The sequence below is a fragment of the Acomys minous genome (assembly GCF_964271855.1).
Source record: "Acomys minous genome assembly, chromosome: 15".
NCBI lineage: Eukaryota > Metazoa > Chordata > Mammalia > Rodentia > Muridae > Acomys > Acomys minous.
In genome coordinates, this window is record NC_140497.1 from 50,910,029 (window position 1) to 50,921,807 (window position 11,779).

Below are 11,779 nucleotides of genomic sequence, written 5' to 3' on the forward strand. Positions count from 1 at the left end.
GTAGTTTCCTTTTAGGTGCCCAAGAAATTTGGAAACTTGTCAAGTCTTAAACAACTGCTTGAATCATTTGCTGTCAAGTCTCTAGGCTGTGTAAATGTAGGATTAAATTAAACTCCAGGCAGGAACAGTCTGTTAGGCTGCACAATGTTAGTTAGCTGGTTTGAAGTTGTCCTGGATCCAGATTTTTGAGGAAACAGCTATTGAGACTGTCTGTGTTTTTCTCTCCTTGTAACTTATTCTGTATCAGGCTGGCCTAGAAATCAGAGATCTGTATGCTTTTGTCTCCTGATATTGGGATTAAAGGTGTATGCCACCCAAGTGCTAGGATTAAAGGTATGAAACATTAGCACCCTGTTCATTTTAACTCTAGCATTTAGAAAACAATTAATTTACAGAGATCCACCCATCTTTGCTAGGATTAAAGGTGTGGGCTACCACCACCTTGCTTACATTTTTTTTTAATTTTATCTCCAAACTACTCGGAGTTACTACAGTTTGAACTGTAGTAACCTTTTGAAGTTACTTAAAACATTTTAACTCTCTTAAATGTGTTTTAATACACAACAATAAAAATCATTTTAATTTATGATGATAACTCCAAAGCTGATGTCCAAAATGGCATGGACCATGTGGCAATCTATAGTATATCACTCTAAAATGCAATTAAGACAGGTGGTTTTCAAAATTCCCAATTTTCATTTCATGCAGTTGGGTTTGGGGTGGAAGTCAAGAAAACTAACTCACTTTAGACACAGAAGCTTAAAATGAAAGCTTTATTTTCTGAGCTCATAGAGGTGGCCAGTTTGGGATCTGAACCTCATCCCTTGGAGGAAGCTGCATTGTATATTGAAAGGGTGGAAGGTGCAATTAGTTCATACTGGGGTGAGAGTGGGGGCGTGAGGCGATGGTAAAACAGAGCAATCAGCTCTGACTCAAGTTATTTTGCTAACAAGCAGTTCTAATTGACCTTTACCTTGGTTGGTCCTAAATAAGATAAATGAGGCAGTGCTTAGGGTACATGCAATACATCCAAAGTATAACCAAGTCTGTAGGTAGCAAAGTATGAATTATGACTTCATTGAATCATGGATAACAAAGGTGCAACCAGATTGTAGCTTAGTATAAGTTCATCTTGATGTTCTGGCAGGGAATGTTCATGCCAGCTACAAATAACTTCTTCTAGGAAGCAGAGTTGAAGAGTTTCAACATTTGCCCCTTTGAGCTTTGGTCCTAGAGTTAAATTCTTGACTCTGATTTATTCTTTGTATCCAGAGAGTTATAGTGGGTTCTTGGGACCTGAAGCCTAATTGTTGAGATATTATAGCCAGGAGGAACAGAATTAGACGTCCCCATAAGACTAATGATGAGGGTGGTGCATCAGTTGGCATTATAGGAACACTTTTATCCCTGATGGCAGAAAATTCCTTTTGATGTAGCATTTCAGTCTGTTGGGCAGGACAGTGGATGGTATATTCTCTTCTGAAGCTACTTCCAGATGACATTAGGGGTCCAAGGAGGCTAAAATGTTGGTCACCAAGTAGGCAATGGGGGCATTTATTAGTAGTATCTAATTAGTTGATCCAATTGAAAGACAGGCAGCAATAACATCAGCTGGATTGGTTTACATCAGCTTTCATGCAGTCCAGAGCTCAATGTTGTGAAGTCCATAGATGATTTCTGAATGAAGTCTGTCAGCCTAGTGAAAATCTCTGAGACAAGAGGAGAATAGAGACAGAATTAAAATTTCCCAGCAATTGTGGAAGATGAAGAACTCCAAGACCAGGGGAAATTCCCATTTTCAGGAACAGATATGTGTACATTTGACTGTGGCAGGTGGATCCAAGTGTCCTCCTTGTATTTAGTTTCTTTAGATGTGTGTATTGTAATGTGGTTATCCTGTATTATTTGGATAACATGCATTTATAAGTTATTATATACTGTTCTTGTCTTTCAAGTATCCTGTCACTCAGGGTGATAATTTCTAGTTTCATCCATTGCCTGCAATATTCAAGATTTCCTTGTTTTTAATAGCCGGGTATTATTCCAATGTACCACAGTTTCTTTTTCTGTTCTCTGGTTGAAGGACACCTAGATTGTTTCCAGATTCTGGCTAGTACAAATAAAGGTGCTGTGAGCATAGTTGAGCAAATATCCTTGCTGTATGCTGACACATCTTTCAGTTGTATGCCCAGGGATGGTATGGCTGGTTCTTGAGGTAGAAATATTTCCAATTTTCTGAGAAAGCACCAGACTGATATTCAAAGTAGTTATACAAGTTTGTACTTGCAGCAGGAATGGAGGAGTGTTCCCATTTCTCCATATCCTCACCAACATATCCTGTCACTTGAGTTTTTGATCTTAGGCATTCTGATAGGTGTATGATGGAATACCAGAGTCATTTTTATTTGCATTTACCTAATGACTAGGCACATTGAGCATTTCTCTAAGTGTTTCTTGGCATTTGATATTCCTCTGTTTAGAAATCTGTTAATTGGATTATATGTTTTGGTGTTGTTTAATTTCTTGAGTCCATTACATATTTTGGATATTAGCCCTTTGTCAGATGAAAGCTTGCTGAAGATCTTTCCCAGACTGTAAGTTGTCATTTTGCTCTGTTGACAGTGTCCTTTGCCTTACAGAAGTTTTTCAGTTTCATGAGGTCCGATTTATTTATTGTTGATCTTAGAGTCTGAGCATTGGCATTTTGTTCAGGAAGTTGTCTTCTATGCCAATGAGCTCAAACTTGTTCCCCACATTTTCTTCTAACAGATTACATGTGTCTTATGTTCGAATCTTTAATCCAATTGGACGTTAGCTTTGTGCAGGGTGATAAATAAGAGTCTAAATGCATTTTTCTCCAAGTAGACATCTAGTTAGACCAGCATCATTTGTTGAAGATGTATCATTTTTCCATTTGATGGTTTTGGCATCTTTGTCAAAAACCAAGTGTCTGTAAGTGTCTTGGTTTATTTATGGGTCTTCAATTTGATTACATTGATCCAACTGTCTGTTTCTATGCCAGTACCATGCCATTTTATTACTGTTACTTTATAGTACAGCTTGAGTTCAGGGATGGAGATACATCCAGAAGATCTTTTATTGTATAGGATTATCTTAGCTACTTAGGGGTTTTTGTTTTATAAGATTATCTTAACTATTTAGATTTTTTTTTCCAAATGGAGTTGAGAATTGCTCTTTCAAGGTCTGTATAAAGAATTATGTTGGCATTTTGATCAGAATTTAATTGAATTTGTAGATTGCTTTTGGTAAGATGGCCATTTTTACTTTGTTAATCCTACCAATCCATGAGCATAGGAGATCCTTCCATCTTCTGATATCTTCTTCCATTTCTTTCTTCAGAGACTTGAATTTTCTTCATACAGGCCTTTCACTTCTTGGTTAAAGTTATAAGGTATTTTATGTTTTTTATGGCTATTGTGAAGGGTGTTGTTTCTCTAATTTCTTTCTCAGCATGTTTGTTGTGGAAATGAGGGCTAGTGATATTTTGAATTTATTTTATATCCATCCACTTTCCTGAGGGTGTTTATAAGCTGTAGGAGTTCCTTGGTAGAATTCTTAGGGTCACATATGTATACTATAATATCATCCTTAGATACTGATTGCTTGACTTTTTCTCTCCAATTTGTATCCCTTTTATCTCCTTTAGTTGTCTCATTGCTCTAGCTAGGATTTCAAGTACTATATTTAAGGGATAGAGAGAGTGGACAACCTTGTTGATTCCCTGATTTTGGTGGAATTGATTTAAGTTTCTCTCCATTTAGTTTGATATTGGTTATATGGACTTCCTGTATATTGCCTTCATTATGTTTCGGTATGTGCCTGATCTCTCCATGTCTTTTAACATGAATGGTGTTGGATTTTGTCAAAGCTTATCCAGCATCTAAGGAGATGATCATGTTGTTTTTTTTCTTTCAGTTTGTTTGTATGATGGGTTATGTTGTTGGATTGCCATATATTGAACCAACCCTGCATACCTGGGATGAAGCCACTTGGTCATCATGAATGATATTTTTGATGTGTTCTCAAAATTCAGGTTGGAAGTATTTTTGCATCAATGTTCATAAGGGAAACTGGTTTGAAATTTTCTGCCTTTGTTGTGTCTTTGTGAAGTATCATGGTAAGTGTGGCCTCATAGAATATGTTTTGTAATGTTCCTTCTGTTTATTTTGTGGAATAATTTGAAGAGAATTTGGATTAGCTCTTCTTTGAAGGTCTGGTTAGTGTTCTTTGATGAACCCAACCAACCCTGGGCTTTTTTTGTTGTTGTTATTGGGAGCCTTTTGATAACTCCTTCTATTTCTTTAGGAGATACAGGACTGTGTAATTTGTTTACCCAATCTTTATGAAATGTTGGTAATTGGTAGCTATCAAGAAAATTGACTATTTCATTTAGATTTTCAAATTTTGTGCCATGCACGCTTTTGAAGTAATACCTAATAATTCTTTGGATTTCATCAGTGTCTATTGTCTCCCTTTTTATTCCTGATTTTGTTGGTATGAGTGTCCTCCCTCTGCCTTTTACTTGATTTGGCTAAATGTTTGTCTATCGTGTTGATTTTTTAAAGAACCAGCTCCTGCTTTCCTTGACTCTTTGAGTTGGTTTCTTTGTTTCTAATTTATTGATTTTGGCTCTGAGTTTATTTCTAGCCTTCTACTCCTCCTGAGTGTGTCTGCATCTTTTTGTTCTAGATCTTTCAGTTGTGCTGTTAAGTTACTTGCATGGGATCTCTCCAATTTCTTTATGAAGGTGCTTAGTGCTATGAACTTTCCACTTAGCACTGCTTAGCACCATAAATTTTGGTACATTTTAGCTTCATTTCCATTGAATTTTATGAAGTCTTTAATTTCTTTTTTAATTTCTTCCCTGTGCTTTTGTAAAATAATGTTGGAGTTTTCTGGTTATTGAGGCATTCTGTTAAATTCTTTTAATTAATTAGTTTTCCTTATATCCCGAGGGCAGTTTTACCTCCCTCTTTTCTTAGTCATGCCTCCTCATCTATCTGCCATCCATTCCTCTTCCCTTCCTCTTCAGAAGAGGGGAGGCCTTCCAAGGATATCAACCATCCTTGGCATCTCAAGCTGCAGTAAGACAAGGCACATCTTCTCCTATTGAGGCTAAACAAGGCAGTTATGGGAAAGGGATCCATAGGCAGGCATCAGAGACAGAGGTAACCCCTGCTCCAGCTATTAGGCATCCCACATAAAGACCATGCTACACAACTGTTACATACATGTGGAAGGCCTAAGTGCACCCCATGGCTTTTCAGTCTCTATGGGCCCCAGGGAGCTTAAGCTAGTTGATTCTGTAGGTATTCTTGTGGCTTCCTTAACCTTTCTGGCTCCTTCAGGAAGTGCTATGTGAAACTGGAAGAATTTATACTAAAATTTAAAAAAAATTCAGACTAGGTCCCTGCTAGGGTAGAAGGGCAGAGCTAGAAAGGCCTGTGCTGTCTGAGTCAATCTGATCCCTGCTCATCCAGTAGGGGAACTGCTATTGTCCTGTGGCCTAGTGGGTGGCTCTAGCTTAGGAGACACTATGGGAAGGCCTAGTAATCAGATGCGCTGGTGGAAGGAAGCTGTGAGGGAGACCATCAGCCATACCATGGTGAATGTGAGGGTGACTCCCCCCAGGTCAGTGGAAGCAGGCCAGTTGAGTTGTGAGAGCAGCAGGTACTGGAATGGAATGTGAAATAGATCATTGTTCCCTCTGTGTGGTGACCTGGGCAGTGACTCTTGGCCCCTAAGTTTCCCTGATTGTGGATTCCCTGGAGAGAGTGAGGGTCTTCAGGCAAGGCTGAAGAGTAAACAGAATAATATAATCAGTGTATTTAAGCCTTTTCACGTCACAGTTGTCATTGAGGACATTAAGGAAAGCATACTTATGATAATCTTTGACTACAAAGCATTTGGTTTGGTTTTTGGTCAACACACTTAAATTTCAGTTGTATAAGATTATCTATTCTGGATTTTAAAAAAATCTGACAAATTTCAGCTGTGTGTTCAAGTTCTTGTCCATTTTTATTTTGTTTGTATCTACAATCTTACATGGTAGTGTGGGGTGGAGCACCCCTGTTAGAACCCACTATCTAGTTGTATCTGTTTACATTATCATCATAGACAGTATAAACATGTTGCTTTTCTTCTGAAATCTTCCTTAACTCCAACCAGTGGTATACGACAGAATATTGTATGAAGCTATTATGGGGTCCACTTAAAATCAACATACCTCAAACACCAGTCCAGTGTAGGTGGCAAAAATTTATTGTAATTAAGCTGCTACTCATCAGGGACACAGAATAGACTCAAGATCTCAACCAGGACCCTGAAAGAACATTATACAGCATATTTAAATGAGGGAACCATAAAGGGAGGAGACAGGGTGGCTGTAGCACAGCCCAATCCTCTACTGCCTGAGACCTTGAATTTAGTTTCTCCTTACAGTTAAATAGAACCTTAAAATTAAATGGTAGTACTTAGAGTACTTAGAGTAAGAGAGTGCTTACTCCTAAAAAATGTTTTTTGTTATTAGAGTTTATTCTTCTTTGCTTTGGGTTTTATCTATAATCTAACTCTTTCTCTCTCTGCATGTCTGCCTGCCTATCTATCTATCTATCTATCTATTATCACCTATCTATCTACACTTTCCTTTATTTATTTAATCACTTGACAGTCTGATCCCAGCCTACCCCCCATCTTTTCTCATAATCTCATCCTCACGCTCCTCCTGTATTCTCCTTCTCTTACCGCTCAGAGAAGGTTATGCCCTCATGGGGTACCAACCCACCCTAGAATCACAATTTGCAGCAAGACTAAATGTATCCTCTCCCAATGAAGCCTAACAAGGTAGCCCAGATAGAGGAAAGGGATCCAAAGGCAGGCAAAAGAGTCAGAGAATGCTCCTACTCCCATCATTAGGGGACCCACAGACTGATAAAGCTACATATCTGCTACATCTATGTAGGAAGGGTTAGGTCCAACCCATGCATGCTCTTAAGGTGGTGGTTCAGTCTCTATGACACCCAACAGCACAGATTGGTTTGCGGTGTAGGTCTTCATGTAGTGTCTTTGAGTGCTCAGGCTCCCTCTACCCTTCCCATTGCTCTTACACAAACCTCTCTGTGTTTGGCCAATTGTTTGGTTGTGAGTTTCTGTATAAGTTTCCATCAGCTGTTGGGTGAAGCCTCTCAGAAGAAAGTCATGCTAGACTCCTGTCTGCAAGCATGTCAGAGTATTATTAACAATGTGAGGGGCTAGATCTCTCTTATGGTGTGTGTCTCAAGTTGGGCCAGTCATTGCTTTCCATTCCCTAAATCTCTGCTCCATCCTTATCCCCACACTTCTTGAAGGCAAGACATATTTTGGGTTGAAGGTTTTATGGGTGAGTTGGTGTCCCCCTCCCTCCAGTGGAAGTCCTGCATGGCTACAGGAGGTGGTGACTTTAGGATCCTTAAACTCATCTGCTAGGAGTATCAACTAGGGTCATCTCATTAGACCCCTGGGAACCTCCCTTATTCCAGAGATGCCCTCGCCACTGATTTCCATTCTCTTTTCTCTCCCCATACTCCAATGTCACACTCTCCCAATGCCAGATACCCAACACAATTACCCACCCCAAACCCCCTCCCACCCAGTTCTCTCCTTTCATTTACCTCAGATGTCTATTTTAGTTCCTCTTCTAAGTGAGAGCCAGGCATCCTGCCTTGGGCACTCCTTGACTTCTTAGGTCTGTGGATTGACACATGGTTATCCTGTACTTTATGGCTACCATCCAGTTATTTGGTTTTTGTTTATTTGGTTGTTTGGTTTTTGCTTTTTGACACAGGGTTTCTCTGTGTAGCTTTGGATGTTCTAGACTCATATTGGCTGACCTCCAACTCACAGAGATCCATCTCCCTCTATCTCTCCTAGTACTGGGGTTATAGGCCTTTGCCACCTCTCCTCACTAAAATCCACCTATAAGTGAGTACATTCCAAGGACATCTTTCTGGGTCTCGGTTACCTCACTCAGGATGATCCTTCCTAGTCCTATCCATTTGCTTGCAAATTGCATGATGTCTTTCTTTTGATAGTGGAATAATATTTATTGTGTAAATGTACCACATTTTCTTTTCCCATACTTTGGTTGAGAGACATCTAGGTTGTTTCTCATTTCTGGCTATTACAACTAAAGCCGCTAAGAACATAGTTGAGCAAAATCTTTGTGGAATGGTGGAGCATCTTTTGGGTATATGCCCAGGAGTGGTTACCTGGGTCTTGAGGTAGATCTACACCCAAATGATGTAGAAACCTCCAGATTGATTCCCACAGCAGTTGTACAAGTTCGCACTTCATCCAGCAATGGAGCAGTGTTCCTGTTGCTCCACCTGGAGCAGCTCCACATGTGCTGCTACTTGAGATTTTGATATTAACCATTCTGACTAGTGTAAGTTAGAATCTCACAGTCACTTTGACTTGCATTTCCCTGATGACTAAAAACTTTGAACATTTCTTTAAGTGCTTTGTGGCCATTATAGATTCCTCTGTTGGGAATTCTCTGTTTAGTTTTAAACCCCATGTTTAGGTTATTTGGTGTGTTGGTTATCTGGCTGCGACATCTGTCACCTCATTGATATCCAGGGTTGATTTGGCTGATCTGGCTGGCTAAGTGGGTCTCCCCTTCTCCACACTGCTCCCGAAGCTGCACACTTGATCAGAGAGAACAAACTTCCCTGCACAGAGCTGGTGTAGCCCTCAGTCAAGGGTATAGGAATAGCTGTGCTCACCTGCTAGAACCTCCCAACAGGAGTTTTTGGCTTTTAAAGACTGAGATTCTTTGTATAACAGCCCTCGCTGTCCTGGAACTTACTCTGTAGACCAGGCTGGCCTTGAACCTACAGGCATCAACCTGCCTCTACCTTCCAAGCATGAAGGCATCCTCCACAATTGCTGTCACCATGGTTACCCCCAAAACTATTAACACCTGGTTCAGAATTAATTATGAGGGATGTACAATAATATGTGAGTACAAAAAAATGTAACTATGTATGTATGCATGTATGTATGTATGTATGTATGTATGTATGTATGTATCTATCTATCTATCTATCTATCTATCTATCTATCTATTTTTAAAGGTCTTATGTCTATCAAGCTGGCCTCATATTTCCTTGATGACCATAAAGTTGGGAAAGTTGTTGGCTGATGGCATATTGTGTTGGAGTTTGTTTTGCTTGGAGAAAAGTTCTGTCAGTTTAGCTCAGGCTGGCCACTACCTTGCCGTGCCCGTGTCTCAGCTTCCCAAGTGTTGGGGGGATTATAGGTGTCTACCCAGTGAATGCTATACTGGGGACCAAATCCAGAGCTTGGTGCATGCCAAGCAAGCACTAACTTCTCAAGCTTCAACCCGAGCCTTGGTTTTTTGTTTTGTTTTGTTTATAAATATAGAAATTTTTATGTGAAGAGAAGAAAATATCTGTTTAGGAAGAAAATAAAACCACCAAAAAAAAACACCAAGTATAGTTTTCTCTAAGACAGTGAGTTAATTAATTTTTAAGTTAATATTGTGTTTACACACTGATACGTGCATGACCTGTATGGGTATTCGAGCCACTGTGCATTTGGGTGTCAGAGGACAACTTTATAGATTGGGTTTCCTCTATCTTTATTTTTAAGTAGTTGTGTGGTTTTTGTATGTGTGTTGCTGAACTGATGCACATGCCATAGCCCACATGTGTCAGCCAGAAAACTACTTATGGAATTTTTCCTTCTTTCTATCATGTGGTTATGCAGATAGAACTCAGGTCATGGTGGTTGGCCTCAATCATCTTGACCCATTGGGCCATCTTGCTGCCTGTCTTTCCATCCATGCATGCTTTGTTGGGCTTACCACCACCTGTAACTATAGCTCCATGGAGGATCCTATGTCTATGGCTCTCCTAGGCACCTGCACTAATGTTCACCTCCCCACATACAGAAACACACATAATAAAAATGATTTAAGAAAAAGAAAATTTAATAGACCTTTTTCTCATCCATAGGAATACTAGGTCCATTACACCAGTGTTTGCTTTCTAAACCCAAGCTCATGACCAAGTTTGTCAGAGAGTTGCAAGCTTTGAATCTCATCTTTTGAGCTAAATTAAGGCACTTCAGTTAGCTATCAGTGGCCACCTTCACAATACCACGCCAGTGAACTTACAAAGATTTTGAAGAACACAACGGATCAAAGCTCCTGGGGGGCAGACCCTTACAGAGGATTTTCTCCATTAACTTTCCTCATAGAACAATGGACTTTGCCACAGCCCTGGAAAACTTACAGAACATGTGTGCCTGTCCCTATTGCATGGATTTCTTCCTAAACCCAGTGACCACTACCTGTGGGCATAACTTCTGTCATACCTGCCTCAGTTTGTAGTGGAATGACATAAATGACATTTTCCTCTGTCCTGTCTGCAAGACGTGCTTTCCACAGAGAAGCTTCAGCAGGAACTCCTAGTTCTGTGACCTGAGTGAAACCATCAGGCTCCTGCAGGAGACACAGAGCAAAAGGAAGCAGCAGGAAGAACAAGCCCCATGTCAGAAGCACAATCAGCCTCTGGTCTTATTCTGTGTGAGGGATGTAGAAGTCTTATGTGCCCAGTGTAGCTTCTCTGTGGAACACCAGGACCATTACACCTGCCCCATTGAGAAAGATTCCATGCAGCACAGGGGAATTCTGGATCAGCACAATGAGCTTTTGAAGCAAAAAGAGAGTCAAGCCAAGGAAGTGGTGGTTCTGCTGGACAGAACAGTTCTTAAACTGAGGAGGAAGACTGATTACAAACAAACAAAAAACCAGATAAGTTATGAATTTATGCAAGTCAACCTGTTTCGGCAGAATGAGCTCGAGGCACTTCTAAACGAGATACACATTGAGGGGCTGGTGGGTTTATCAAAACTCAATGAATATTTTGGAACCCTGTCAGACTGTATTTCCACATTAAGAGATCTGTTGAAGGAAGCAGAGGCCAAGCAAGTAGAGTCTGTGCTTTATAAAGAAGCAAGACCAAGTGCTCATGCTAGCACTGAGAGATTTGACTTCTTGCCTGCTGTCCTGGGGTATAATGTATTTCATTCAGGTCGACAGTTCTGGGAGGTAAAAGTGGGAAACAAGCCTAGGTGGGCATTGGGTGTGTGTTAGGATTGCCTTCCTGGGGACTGGAGCAGTCAGTCCTCAGTTGCTGAGGGCTTCTGGGCAATTGATAGAGACACTGACAGTGGTTATGTCACCTATGGGTCAAAAAGAAGGAAATTTCTGCAGGTGGTGCCTGCCAGCAAGATTGGCATTTATTTTATTTTATTTTTATCATGAACTGGGTGAGCTCTCCATCTATTATATGTATGACAGGTCTCTTCTGAACACTTTCAGTCATTCTCTTGCCAGCACTCTTTGGCCTTACTTTAGTGCAGGAACAGATTCTGAACCTCTGAAAATCTTACCACCCAGACCAGTGTGTGTAGTACAGACACAGGATCTTCAGAGGCTAATTTAGGTATAACATTTAAGCTAGTAATTAATCAAAGAAAAAAAACCCCAAATCTTCTATGCTTAACCACTGAAAACCAGACTGTTTTTCTCTATCATTTTCAGTACCTCTGAGAAACATGATGGTTGACATAAATGTGACACACACCTGCCCTGTCTCAGCACCTGGGGGATTTAGGTTGTTGTTGGGGATGATAGGCCATATGACCAATGTTCAGCCATCTTGTCCAAGCCTGCGCCTTTAAGATTCTGTCT

At 40.2% G+C, this 11,779-nt stretch overlaps 1 pseudogene across 1 annotated transcript; it reads left to right on the top strand.

The window, feature by feature from the left end:
• Positions 1-5,557: 5,557 nt before the first annotated feature.
• LOC311584160 (E3 SUMO-protein ligase TRIM60-like) lies at positions 5,558-11,350 on the top strand (annotated as a pseudogene). The gene is made up of 2 exons: positions 5,558-5,632; positions 10,415-11,350. The product of its transcript is annotated as an E3 SUMO-protein ligase TRIM60-like (transcript).
• The last annotated feature ends 429 nt before the right edge of the window (positions 11,351-11,779 follow it).